The following is a 14,242-nucleotide window of genomic DNA, read 5'->3' on the forward strand; positions in this document are numbered from 1 at the left end:
GAGATTTTCCAGGCAAGAATACTGGAATGGGTTGCCATTTCCTTCTCCAGTGGGTCTTCCCCACCAGAGATCGAACCCAGGTCTCCCACATTGCAAGCAGACACTTTTACCGTCTGAGCCACCAGGGAAGTTCTCTTGGAGTGGTAGCCTTTCCCTCCTACAGGGGATCTTTCCAACCCAGGGATTGAACCCAGGTCTCTCGCATTGCAGGCAAATTATTTCCCAGCTGAGCCACAAGGGAAGCACATATGCATTAGAATACAATATTTATCTTTCTCTTTCTGACTTCCTTCACTCTATATAATAGGTTCTAGGTTCATCCACCTCATTAGAACTGACTCAGAGGTGTTCCTTTTTATCACTGAGTAATATTCCATTGTGTGTCTATACCATAACTTCTTTATCCATTCATCTGTTGATGGACATCTAGGTTGCTTCCATGTTCTAGCTATTTAAATAGTGCTGCAATGAATAATGGGATACATGGTTTGTATAATGGGATACAATTTTGCTTTGTTCAAGGTATATACCTAGGAGTGGGATTGCTGGGTCATATGGTGGTTTCATTCCTAGTTTTTTAAGGAATTCCCATACTGTCTTCTACAGTGGCTGTATCAGTTTACATTCCCACCAACAGTGCAAGAGCATTCCCTTTTCTCCATACCCTCTCCAGCATTTATTGTTTGTAGACTTTTTAATGATGGTCTTTCTGACTGCTTTGAGATGATATCTCATCGCAGTTTTGATTTGCATTTCTCTAATAATGAGTGATGTTGAGCATCTTTTCATGTGTTTGTTATACATCTGTATGTCTTCTTTGGAGAAATGCCTGTTTAGGTATTTTTCCCACTTTTTGATTGGGTTGCTTGTTTTTCTGGTATTGAGTAGTATGAGCTGCTTGTATATTTTGGAAGTTAAACCTTTGTCAGTTGTTTCATTTGCTTTTATTTTCTCCCATTATGAGGGTTGTCTTTTCACCTTGATTAATGTTTCCTCTGCTGTGCAAAAGCTTTTAAGTTTAATCAGGTCCCACTTGTTTACCTTTGTTTTTATTTTCATTACTCTAGGAGGTGAGTCATAGAGGATCTTGATTTGGTTTATGTCATCAAGTGTTCGGCCAGTGTTTTCCTCTAAGAGTTTTATAGTTTCTGGTCTTACATTTAGATCTTTAATCCATTTTGAGTTTATCTTTGTGTATGATGTTAGGAAGTATTCTAATTTCGTTCTTTTTCATGTAACTGTCCAGCTTTCTCAGCACCATTTATTGAAGAGGCTCTCTTTACTCTTTTGTATATTCTTGGCTCCTCTGTCAAAAGTAAGGTACCCATAGGTGCATGGGTTTATTTCTGGGATTTCTATCTTGTTCCATTGGTCTATATTTCTGTTTTTGTGCCAGTACCATACTGTCTTGATGACTCTAGCATTGTAGTATACTCTGAAGTCAGGAAGGTTGATTCTTCCAGCTTTATTCTTCTTTCTCAAGACTACTTTGGCTATTCAGGGTCTTTTGTGTTTCATATGAATTTTGAAATTTTTTGTTCTGGTTATATGAAAAATATCTTTGGTAATTTGATAGGGATCACATTGTATCTGTAGATTGCATTGAGTAGTATAGTCATTTTCACAATATTGATTCTTCCTACCCAGGAGCATGGACTATCTCTCCATCTGTTTATGTCATCTTTGATTTCTTTCATTAGTATCTTATAATTTTCTGTGTACACTTCTTTTGTTTCCTTAGATAAGTTTATTCCTAGATAGTTAATTATTTTTGTTGCAATGGTGAATGGGATTGATTCCTTAATTTCTCTTTCTGATTTTTCATTGTTAGTATATAGAAATGCAAGTGATTTCTGTGTATTGATTTTGTATCCTGCAACTTTGCTAAGTTCGCTGATTAACTCTAGCAATTTTCCAATACTATCTCTTCAGGGTTATTTATGTATAGAATCATGTCATCTGCAGACAGTAAGAGCTTTACTTCTTCTTTTCCAATCTGAATTCCTTTTATTTCTTTTTCTTCTCTGATTGCTATAGCTAGGGCTTCCAGAACTATGTTGAATAATATTGGTGAAAGTGGACACCCTTGTCTTGTTCCCGATCTTAGCAGGAATGCTTTCAGTTTTTCACCATTGAGAATAATGTTTGCTGGAGGCTTATTGTATAGGGCCTTTACTATGTTGTGGTAGGTTTCTTCTATGCCCATTTTTTAAAGAGTTTTAATCATAAATGTGTGCTGAATTTTGTCAAAGGCTTTTTCTGCATCTATTGAAATTATCATATGGTTTTTACCTTTCAATTTGTTAATATGGTATATCACATTGATTGATTTGTGTATATTGAACAATCCTTGCATCCCTGGAATAAACCCAACTTGATTATGGTGTATGAGCTTTTTGACATGTTGGTGAATTCTGTTTGCTAAAATTTTGTCAAGGATTTTTACATCTATGTTCATCAGTGACATTGGCCTGCAGTTTTCTTTTTTGTGTGTTATCTTTGTCTGGTATTGGTATCAAGGTGATGATGGCCTCATAGAATGAGTTTGGAAGTGCTCCTTCCTCAGCAATTTTTTGAAAGAGGTTTTAGAAGGTAAGGCATTAGCTCTTCTCTAATGTTTGATAGAATTCTCCTATGAAGCAATCTGGTCCTGGACTTTTGCTTTTTGGGAGATTTGTGATCACAGCTTCAATCTCAGTGCTTGTATTTGGGTTGTTCATAATTTCTGTTTCTTCCTGATTCAATCTTGGAAGGTTAAACTTTTCTAAGAATCTGTCCATTTCTTCCAGGTTATCCATTTTATTGCCATATAGTTGTTCATAATAGTCTCTTATAATCCTTTGCATTTCTACATCATCTGTTGTAACCTCTACTTTTTCATTTTTAATTTTGTTGATTTGATTCTTCTCTCTTTTTTTCTTGATGAGTCTGGCTAAAGGTTTGTCAATTTTGTTTATCTTCTCAAAGAAACAGCTTTTAGTTTTATTATCTTTACTATTGTTTCTTTCATTTCTTTTTCATGTATTTCTGCTTGAATCTTTATGATTTCTTTCCTTCTACTAATTTTTTTTTTTTTGGTTCTTCTTTTTCCAGTTGTTTTAAGTGTAAAGTTAGGTTGTCTATTTGATGTTTTTCTTGTTTCTTGAACTGGGATTGTATTGCTATAAACTCCACTCCTAGAACTGCTTTTGCTGCATCCCAGAGGTTTTGAGTTGTTGTGTTTTTATTGTCATTTGTTTCTAGATTTTTTTTTTAATTTCCCTTTTGATTTCTTCAGCAACCTGTTGGTTACATAGGAATGTTTAATCTCCATGTGTTTTTTTTTTTTTTTTTTACATTTTTTTTTCATGTAATTGATATCTAGTCTCAGCATTGAGGTTGGAGAAAATGCTTGATACTATTTCAGTTTTCTTAAATTTACTGAGATTTGATTTGTGACACAAGATGTGGTGTATCCTGGAGAATGTTTTGTGTGCACTTGAGAAGAAGGTGTATTCTGCATTTGGATGGAATGTCCTGATGACATCAGTGAGATCCATCTCATCTAATATATCATTTAAGACTTGTATTTCTTTATTAATTTTCTGTTTGATCTGTCCATTGGTGTGGGTGGGGTGTTGAAATCTCCTAATATTATTGTGTTACTGTCAATTTCTCATTTTATGTCTGTTAGTGTTTGTCTTACGTATTGAGGTGCTCCTATGTTGGGTGTATACATATTTACAATTGTTATGTCTTTCTCTTTGATTAATTCCTTGATCATTATGCAGTGTCCTTTCTTCTGTCTTATAATCTTCATTTTAAAGTCTGTTTTGTCTGATGAGAATTGCTACTCCAGCTTTCTTTTGCTTCCCATTTACATGGAATATATTTTTCCATCCTCTCACTTTCAGTCTATATGTGTCTTGATGTCTGAAGTGGGTTTCTTGTAGACAGCATATATAGGGGTCTTGTTTTCATATCCATTCAGCCAGTCTGTTTCTTTTGGTTGGAGCATTTGATCCATTTATATTTAAAGTAATTATTGATATATATGTTCCTATTGCCATTTTCTAATTGTTTGAGGTGGATTTTGTAGAGCTTTTTTCTCCTTTTGTATTTCTTGACTATATAGGTCCCTTTAACGTTTTTTGTAAAGCTGGTTTGGTGGTACTGAATTCTCTTAACTTTTACTTGTCTGAAAAGCTTTTTATTTCTCCATCAATTTTGAGTGAGATTCTTGCTGGGTACAGTAATCTTGGTTGTAGATTTTCCCCTTTCAGTACTTTAAATATATCCTGCCAATCCCTTCTGGCCTGCAAGTTTCTGCTGAAAGATCAGCTGTGAAACGTATCAGGTTTTCCTTGTATGTTACTTGTTGCTTTTCCCTTGCTGCTTTTAATATTCTTTCTTTGTGTTTAGTCTTTGTTAGATTGATTAGTATATGTCCTGGCATGCTTCTCCTTGGGTTTTTCCTGTATGGGACTATTTGTGCCTCTTGGACTTGGTTGGCTATTTCCTTTTCTGTGTTGGGGAAATTTTCAACTATAATCTCTTCATAAATTTTCTCATACCCTTTCTTTTCCTCTTCTTCTTCTAGGATTCCTATAATTCCAATGTTGTTGCATTTGATATTGTCCCAGAAGTCTATGAGACTATCTCAGGTCTTTTCATTCTTTTTACTTTATTCTACTCTTCAGAAGTTATTTCCACCATTTTATCTTCCAGCTCATCAATTTGTTCTTCTGCTTCAACATTGAGTTATTGATTCCTTCTAGAGTATTTTTAATTTCAGTAACTGTGTCTGTCTCTGTATGTGACAAACACAGACAAACTGTGTTTGTCTCTGTATGTTTATTCTTTAATTCTTCTAGGCCTTTGTTAATTGATGCTTGCATTTTCTCCGTTTTGTTTTCAAGGCTTTTGATCATCTTTACTATCATTATTCTGAATTCTTTTTTCAGGTAGTTTGCCTATTTCCTCTTCATTTATTTAGACTTCTGTGTTTCTAATTTGTTCCTTCATTTGTGTAGTATTTCTCTGCCTTTTCTTTTCTTTCTTTTTTTTTTAAATTTACAGTGTTTGAGGTCTCCTTTTCCCAGGCTTCAGGGTTGAATTCTTTCTTCATCCTAAGGTTGGTCCAGTGGTTTGTGTAAGCTTATATAAGGTAAGATTTCTGCTGAGTTTTTTTGTTTGTTTGTTTGTTTTCCCTCTGATGGTCAGGGCTGTGTGATGATTGGGTTTGTATTTTTGTTTTGTTTGTTATTTAGATGAGGTGTCCTGCACAGTGTGCTATTGGTGGTTGGGTGATGCTGGGTCTTGTGTTCAAATGGTTTCCTTCATGTGAGTTCTCACTCTTGAGAGTCCCTTGAACTGCAAGGAGATCCAACCAGTCCATTCTGAAGGAGATCAGCCCTGGGATTTCTTTGGAAGGAATGATGCTGAAGGTGAAACTCCAGTACTTTGGCCACCTCATGCAAAGAGTTGACTCATTGGAAAAGACTCTGATGCTGGGAGGAATTGGGGGCAGGAGGAGAAGGGGATGACAGAGGATGAGATGGCTGGATGGCATCACTGACTCGATGGACGTGAGTCTGAGTGAACTCTGGGAGTTGGTGATGGACAGGGAGGCCTGGCGTGCTGCGATTCATGGGGTTGCAAAGAGTCGGACACGACTGAGCGACTGAACTGAACTGAAGGTTAGTTCTCTGGTAGTATAGGGTCTTGGAGTCAGTGCTCCCACTCCAAAGATTCAGGGCTTGATCTCTGGTCTGGAATGAAGATTGCACAAATTATTTGTTATAGCATTAAGTGATATTAAAACAAATACCCAAAAACAAAAACCTAAAGATAAACCCCAGACAAATGGCAGTTACAAAATCAGGCAAATAATAATTAAAATAATGGAATATACGTATATACATATACACCCATGAGTAAAGTGAAAACAGTTCAACAAAAATAAAGTACAGTAGATTGATCCAGTAAACAAAGGATATCAAAAATTATATTTACCAGTTAAGAAGAAAACTAACTAAAGCGCGAACCAGAAAACAAAACTAAAGCATGGTACCAAGTGAGGAGTAAAGCAATGAAAACAAAACTAACAAATATGTTGAGAGGAAAGGAAAGAAAGAAAAGAAATCAAGATAGATATGCAAAGTTAAATAGAGGTAGATGAAGGTTTATATACTAATGTACTAATATATACTAATTATGTATGTATATATTAATATGTACTAATTATATACTAATATAACTAACTGCAAGGGGAAACAGACAGTAGGATAGGTAAACAAATGAATAAGTGTAGAAAAAATATAATAGGTTTAAAAAATTAAAATTATAAAAAAGAGAAGAAAATAAGAAAGAAAAAAATAAAGACTCCACAGAAATGCAAAAGCCCAACATAGAGGCAGAGGTTTATGACAACAATAAGAAATGTGACTGAGGGGGAAAAAAAAAAGCTCATAAGTTTAATTAGATTTCATAGTGCCAATAAAATTGACGACTAAACAGAGGGGGAAAAAGTGGGGGTTGGGGGCGGGAAGGGGAAAAAATTCAAAAGAATCTACAGGACAAATGAAAATATGAGAATAATTTTTTTTTTTTAGTCACTGCTGTCAGAGTCCTTTCCCTAGCTGGGAGTCACAGCCCACCTCACCTCCCTAGGATACCCTCCGACACTGTGCTGATCTCTGGACCTGTTATGGCAGCAGCTCAGGTTCTAACCTGGTTCTGCTCCTGTGTGTTCTTGCCTCCAATGTCCACAGCTACCAGAACTAGTGCGTTTTCTCTTGTGGGAGCTCTCCATGTCCTTTTATATATTCCATAGACACAGAGTCTGCCTAGTTGATTGTGTGCATTTAATCTGCAGCTTGTACATCTGGTGGGAAGGTTTTGGATCTTCTTCCCTAGTCACACTGCTCCTGGGTTTCAACTGTGGTTTTATTTCTACCTCTGCATGTGGGTCGTCCACTGGGGTTTGCTCCTCAGGCTGCCCTGGTGGACTTAGGTTTGCCCCCATGAGAGCCAGGTGTGGACGTGGTGCAGCTGCTTGGATTGCAGGGGTTCTGGCAGCACCAGGTACTCAGGGCAGTTGGCAGCTAGGGCAGCAGGAAATACAGTGCTCTAGAAGGGAATGGCAACCAGTATTGGACAATATGCTCCAGTGTTCTTACCTTGAGAAGCCCCCTGGCTGAGAAGCCTGGCAAGCCACAGTCTACAGGGTCACAAAGAGTTAGATAAGACCAAATTGACCCTGCGTGTATAGACTCAAGAATTTATTTTTTGCCTGTGGCAGCTCTGTCCCAGTGAGATTTAAGTGTGAAGGTGGCTCAGCTGCTTGTCTTGCAGGGATCCTGGTGGCTCAAAATGTGGAGGGACACGGTCTGCCTCCTCCCCCAGAGTTATGGCCCTATCTTGAGGCTTTTTTCGAGCCTCTTGTAGCTGGCAATCAGAAGGCCTCTTTGGCCAGTCTTTCTCCATAGCTCTGCCCATTCAGGCACTTAGAGGACTCCCTTGCCTGGGGCCCTTCTCTGTTGTTCAGCACATCAGGCACATAGAAGGCCCCCCCTGGCTTGGATCCTACTCTGTAGATCGGCACTTCAGTCACTTAAGGGAGCACCCTGGGTAGGCTCCTACTCTATAGTTCAGTGTGTCAGGCATTTGATGGGCCTGCCTCTCTATTGTTCATCTGCGATGCTGGCTGGTGTGTGGAGAGAGAGAGGCTATGGTGATAGCTCCACCCCTACTCAGCAGTATGATACAGCAGTGTGACTCAGCAGTATCGCCTTGCTTCCATGGCTGCCCGGCTTTCCTCCACAGGCATTTCACACCACAGTCTCCTCCCCACATCCCTTCAACCCGTCTCTCCACAGTCAACAGCAGCCCTCACCCTGGGATTGTTCCACAATCCCTAAATTCCAGCTCCTAGCCACTGTGCCTTCCAGAGGACCTGCATCCCTGTCCAGGGGTATGTATGGCTGCAGCAATGACTGTCTGATTCTCATTCATTTAGGCTGCCACAGATCAGCTGTTTCACTCTCAGCCTTAAATGTTTCTCCTTCACTCAGAGAGTTGCCCTGATGTGGGGATTGGACCCCAGCTTCAGTTCCCCCACCCACTGAGAGCAGGTCCAATCCTACTAACACTCCTGGGTTTTTCCCCCTAGTTCCTTTGTCCTACCGAGTTTTGTGTGGTTTATATATTCTTTTCCACAGGTCAGGTACTCCTGTCCATTCTCAGCTGGTGTTCTGTATGTACTTCTGTGTCTGAAGGTATATTCCCGATGTATCCGTGTAGAGAGATGTACTCCGTGTCCACCTATTCCTCTGTCATCTTGTTCTTCTCTGCCACTTTCAAATTGGATTTTTTTTTATTTATATGAGTTTTTATATAGTTAAGATATTAACCTTTAACTCAATAAAAGATTTGCAGTTTTTTTTTTTTCTCTTCTCCCATTCTGTAGGCTGCTTTTTTGTTTGTTACTTCTGAATGGGAGCGTCTCAGTTTGACATTGTGTCACTTGGAGGTTTTTGCCTTTCTGCTTGTGGTTTTGGTGTGTTTTCCCAAAACTCATTTCTAAGACCAAAATCAAGGACTTTTTTCCCCTAATATTTTCTTCTAAAAGTTTTAATCTTTTATGTCTTATGATTGAGTTTTTAATTCTTTCCAAGTTAATTTTTGTGAGTGATTTAAGATAGGGTACCAATTTCATTCTCTTGCAACTGGCTGTCCAGCTTTCTCATCACCATTTATGAAGAGACTATGCTTTCTCTGCCTTATTTCCTTGACTTCTTCATTAAAATTAATTGTTCAGATATGCATGAGTTTATTTCTGGGCTCTCTGTTCTGTTCTTTGGATCATTGTATTTGTTTTAGGTTTCTACCATCCTGTTTTGATTACTGTAGTTTTGCTATTTGGTTAAAGTCAGGAATTGTGATGATTCCAACTTCAAGTATCTTCTTAAGAATTATTTGTCAATATTTTGGTATCATACAAATCTTAGAATTTCTCTCCTAATTTTGTGAAAAATGCCACTAGAATTGGATTAAGCATGGCATTGAATCTGTAGATAGCTTTGGGCAATATGGACAGGTAACAGTATTAATTCCTCCACTCTACAAACATGGAATATATTTCTACTTATTTGTATTTTCTACAGTTTCTTTCACCAACTGTCTTAGAGACTTTATGTATAGATCTTTCATCTCATTTATTAAATTCATTCCTAATATTTTACTATTTTTCATGCAATTGTATAGGGGATTATTACCTACGTTTTTCTCTCTGAAAAGTTCTTGCTGGTGCATAAAGATGCGTCTGATTTTTATAGTTGATTTTGTATCTTGCAACTTTATTGATTTTATTTATTCTAACAGCTTTTTTGTGGAGTCTTTAGGGTTTTCTATATTTAATATCATGTCATCCGCAAATAGAGCTTTGCTTCTTCCTTTATGATGTACTTGCCATTTCTTTGCCTTGCCTAATTGTCATCAATTCCAGTACCACTTTGAATAAAATTGGTCAGAGTACACATCCTTGTCCTGTACCTGATCATAGAAGAAAACTTTTCAACATTTAACTACTGAGTATAATGTTAGTTGTGGGCTTCTTATAAAAGTTGTTTATTATTTGAGGTATGTCCCTTCTAGGGGGGCTTCCCTGGTAGCTCAATGGTAAAGAATCCACTTGCCAACACAGGAGATATGGATTCAGTCCCTGGATTGGGAAAATCACCTGGAGAAGGAAATGGCAACCCACCACAGTATTCTTTCCTGGGAACTCCTATGGACAGAGGAGCCTGGTGTCCAAAGAGTCTGGGGTCCTGTCAAGTCCTGGGGTAGCAAAGAGTCTGACAAGACAACAAATAAACAGAAACATAAATGTCCCTTCCATACCTCATTATTGGCAGTTTTATCATAAACAGATGTTGAATTTTGTTAGGTGCTTTTTTGTATCATTTGAGATGATCATATTACTTTTACCTGTGTTTTGTTAATGTGGTGTATCATATTGATTGATTGGCAGAGTGTCAATTCATCCTTTCATCACTGATGTAAGTCCCACTTAATTATGACATGCAGTCCTTTCAACGTATAGTTGAAATTGTTATTCTAATAGTTTGAGAATTTTTGCATCTACATTTCATTAAAGATATTGTACTGTAATTATACTGCAACTGACATTGCCTGGTTTTGGTATCAGGGTGGAGTTGGCCTTCTAAAATTATCTTGGGACTGTTCTTTCCTTCACTAGTTTTTTGAAGAGCTTGCAAAGTATTGGTATAAATTATTTAAATATTCAGTAGAGTTCATCAATGAAGCCTTCTGAGAGTGGACTTTTCTTTGGGAATTTATTGATTACTGATTCAGTTTCCCTATTATTAATATGTATGTTCAGATTTTGTAGTTCTCATGATTTATTCTTAGTAGGTTGAAAGTTTCTAGGAATTCATTCAACTCTTGCAGGTCGTACAATGTATTCATGTATAATTGTTCATAGCAGAATCTGATGATCATTTTTTTATTTATGTAATATCAATTATAATGTCTTCACTTTCAATTATAATTTTGAATACTTTTTACTTAGTTTTCAATTATAATTTTGAATACTTTTTACTTAGTTTAGGTAAGGGTATTTTTTTTAATTTTTTTGAAAAGTCAGCTCTTTTTTTTTTTATTGTCTTTTTATATTAGAGTATATAATTGCTTTACATGTTGCTAGTTTCTTCTGTATGACAAAATGAATCATATATATATATATATATATATATACGTATTTACTCTCCCTCTTAAGCTTCCCTCCCACTCCCTCTGTTGTCTTTTTAGTTTTTATTTCTGCTCTCTTTATTTCTTCTACTAATTTGGGCTTAATTTGTTGTTCTTTTTCTAGTTCTTTAAAGTGTAAAATTAGATTGTTCTTTGAGATCTCTCTTTTTTTTCTCCCTGTAGACATTTATTGCTATATTTTAAACCAATTTTGTTGAATTCTGTAAGTTTTGATAGCTTATGTATTCATTTTTCAGACTTTCTATGCTGTTCCTTACATCTACAGGATTTACTTATATCTGGAAATTTGGACCTTTTGACCTTTACCCATTTCCCACCCCCCCCCACTTCAATCTGTTCCTGTATCTATGGATTTTGTGCGTGTGTATATGTTTTAGATTCTACTTATAAGTGAGATCATACAGTGTGTATTTCTTTGACTTATCTCAGGAGAATGCACTCCATACCCATTCATGTTGTTGCAAATGGAAGGATTTTTTTTCTTTGAATGAAATTAAATGAATAGAAAATGAGATAAGATGAATATTATTCTATTGTGTATATATACAACATTTTAAATCCATTCATACATGGCCACAGGTTGTTTTCATGTCTCAGGTAATATGAATAATACTGCAATGAAAATGGGGATACAGATATCTCTTTCAGTTAGAGTTTTGTTTTTTTTTTTCCTTTGAATAAAATCTCAGAAGTGGAACTGTTGCATCATATGGTAGTTTTAATTTTGATCTAATTTTTAGGAACTTTGCATGTTTTCCTTGGTGTCTATACCAATTTACATTCCCATTGACATCACATGGGGATTCCCTTTGCTCCACATCCTTACCAACAATTGTTGTTTCTTATATTTTTAATAATAGTCAATCTAACAGATGTGAGGTGATAGCCCATTGTGATTTTGATTTGCATTTTCCTGATAATTAGTAATGGTAACTTTTCATGTTGGGTAATGCAATCCACAAGGGACTTGTTTGGTGAATATTAACTCTTCTAACTAAATAATGAAACAACAGATAATCCATTAAAATAAGATACATAATTTTAACAAAAGCTTTCACTAATTAAGATGTTCAAATGCCCAAGAAGTGTATGAAAAGATGCGTAACATCATTAATCATTATGAACGGGCAAACCTCAGCTAAAGCTATCACTTCACATACATTTAAAATATTAAACAATATCAAGCATAATAATGTATAGCAACTGGAACTCTAGTAAATTGCTACAATTACCATTGTGTAATATCAGTACTACTTAAGAAAAGCATTTGGCAGCTTCTTAAAATTTAAATATATACTATAGGATCCAGAAACTTCATTCTTAGGTATTTACTCAGAAGAAAGGAAAACAGATACCCCTTCGAAGACTTACATAAATGTTCAGAGCAGCTTTATTCATAAAAATTAAACTCTGAAAATGATTCAAATGTTCATCTCCAGGTAAAATGATAAATTATGACTATTCTTAAAATGAAAAGTATTTAGCAAGTTAAAGGAAGAAACTATTGGTGCATGCAAAATTGATGAAGTTTCAAAATTATATTAGGCCAAAGAAGTCTAAATAAGAGAAATAAGCCAAGTATATGATTTCATTAATACAAAACTGTACAAACAAAAATTATCAAGTATAGTGACAGAAGTCAAATCTTACATGAAATATGAGTTATGGTATGTGGGTAATTGCAATGCATTTGAGTGAAGTTCTTAGCATGGTTTTATGGGTTTAAACTCTATCAAAAGTCATTACATTGTACACTGAAAAAACAGATGAATATATTGTTCAGTAATATAACACCTTGAATAAAAACGTGCAGAGAAATTAAATGAGAGAAAAGAAGAATGGGTTTTTTATATCAGGAGTGAGAGAGATCACATAAAGTCAGTCATTCAAGAACTTTCTGTCTCTGAAGACTAAATCCTTCATTTTATTTTCAATACTGAGCAAGCACTTACTAAATGACCATTCTAGGAGATACTACCCCATACATTGTCTCATTTAATTCTTTCAGTCTTTCTCAGAATTGATTATTATCACTTTTTAATGCAAGCGGAAACATTGACTTCAGAGTTTAAATAAGAGGCCCAGAGATACATAGTTCAAAGTTGCTGTTGCTGCTGCTAAGTCGTTGCAGTCGTGTCCGACTCTGTGCGACCCCATAGATGGCAGCCCACCAGGCTCCCCCGTCCCTGGGATTCTCCAGGCAAGAACACTGGAGTGGGTTGCCATTTCCTTCTCCAGTGCATGAAAGTGAAAAGTGAAAGTGAAGTCACTCAGTCATGTTTGACTCTTAGCGACCCCATGGACCGCAGCCTACCAGGCTCCTCTGTCCTTGGGATTTTCCAGGCAAGAGTACTGGAGTGGGGTGCCATTGCCTTCTCCAAGTTCAAAGTTGGGAGGTGGTTAACTACAGAGATGATTCTACCACCTCCTACCCCTTGTTTAAGCTGATGTTGCAAGAAAATAAGGTCTTCCTTTGTGAGCTGTTGAAGGAGCTCTATATCTTTCATATGAACTAGCTGGGTCTTGCTTATATGAGGAAAGGAACCAGAATCAAAAGTTTTATGAAAGAATTTGGGATGTGGACTTATAGTCTGTTAAACTTTTTTTACTGCTTTGAAAATTAAGAGGATTATGTCATGTTATCTGTGAATCATAATATAGAATTCCTTTTTCCACAATGAAACTGGAGTTTTCTTCCACATTCCTGCTCAGATATTATTGACCTCCCTTTAACATTAGCATAAAAATTGGAGGCCAAATCACATTTATCAACCACTTATTGTAAATTCCTCTGCAGAATATAGCCTAATAATCACTCTATTTTTATTCATTCTATATAGCACTCTGCACACTTGGACATGCCTAATATATGTTAAAGAATAAATATAGTAAGCACTGAATAAGAGTAATTCATGCTTTGTTGTATCTTCTCTCTGAAGTGTTTATTAATAAACCATTAAAAGCAAAGTACAAGGAGCATTTCATTTAATGCTCTTATAAATATGGATTGTCCCTTTAATTTTTAAGAACATTTTAACTTTCAGACACTATCTTTCCAATATGAGAAATAAACCAAACAGATGAGTAGACGCATTAAATAAGTATACTGTTTTAAAAATGCTAAAGTCTGTTTACATAATGCCTTCTATTCTTTCTAAACTTTGGTGAACATTTAAATTTTATAGGCTTTTAAAGTATTATTTTTGTTATTATTAATATTTCTTTATTGGAGTGTGTGGAGTCTTAAAATGGTGAGATATATCCTTATCTAAATAATTTCTTACCAAAAGAAGCTGAATAATATTATATAAAATTGAAAACAGTAAACAATTAAAAATAGAAAACTGCTTCGTTTGAAAGCCAGTGATTTCCATAAATATGCATATAGTAGTGAACATAATGATCTCTTTTTTGAATATTTTGTTAAATATTGTCATGAAATATCTTGTCACAGCCCACATAACCAAGA

General features: G+C 35.9%; 1 long non-coding RNA gene across 17 annotated transcripts in view; it reads left to right on the forward strand.

The window, feature by feature from the left end:
* The window catches only part of LOC147366675 (uncharacterized), a 486,700-nt gene that overhangs the window by 333,132 nt on the left and 139,326 nt on the right, over positions 1–14,242 (forward strand). For 2 of the 17 annotated variants that reach the window (XR_015168947.1, XR_015168948.1), the window contains one exon: positions 6,594–10,693. The exons of the other annotated variants lie outside the window; for them this stretch is intronic. This is a non-coding gene — a long non-coding RNA (uncharacterized LOC147366675). Of the gene's footprint in view, positions 1–6,593; positions 10,694–14,242 lie in introns of those variants that run through there. 17 annotated transcript variants of the gene reach the window in all.

Source organism: Bos grunniens, chromosome 8 (genome assembly GCF_055505025.1).
Source record: "Bos grunniens cultivar Pamir isolate PY7600 chromosome 8, Bosgru_T2T1.0, whole genome shotgun sequence".
NCBI lineage: Eukaryota > Metazoa > Chordata > Mammalia > Artiodactyla > Bovidae > Bos > Bos grunniens.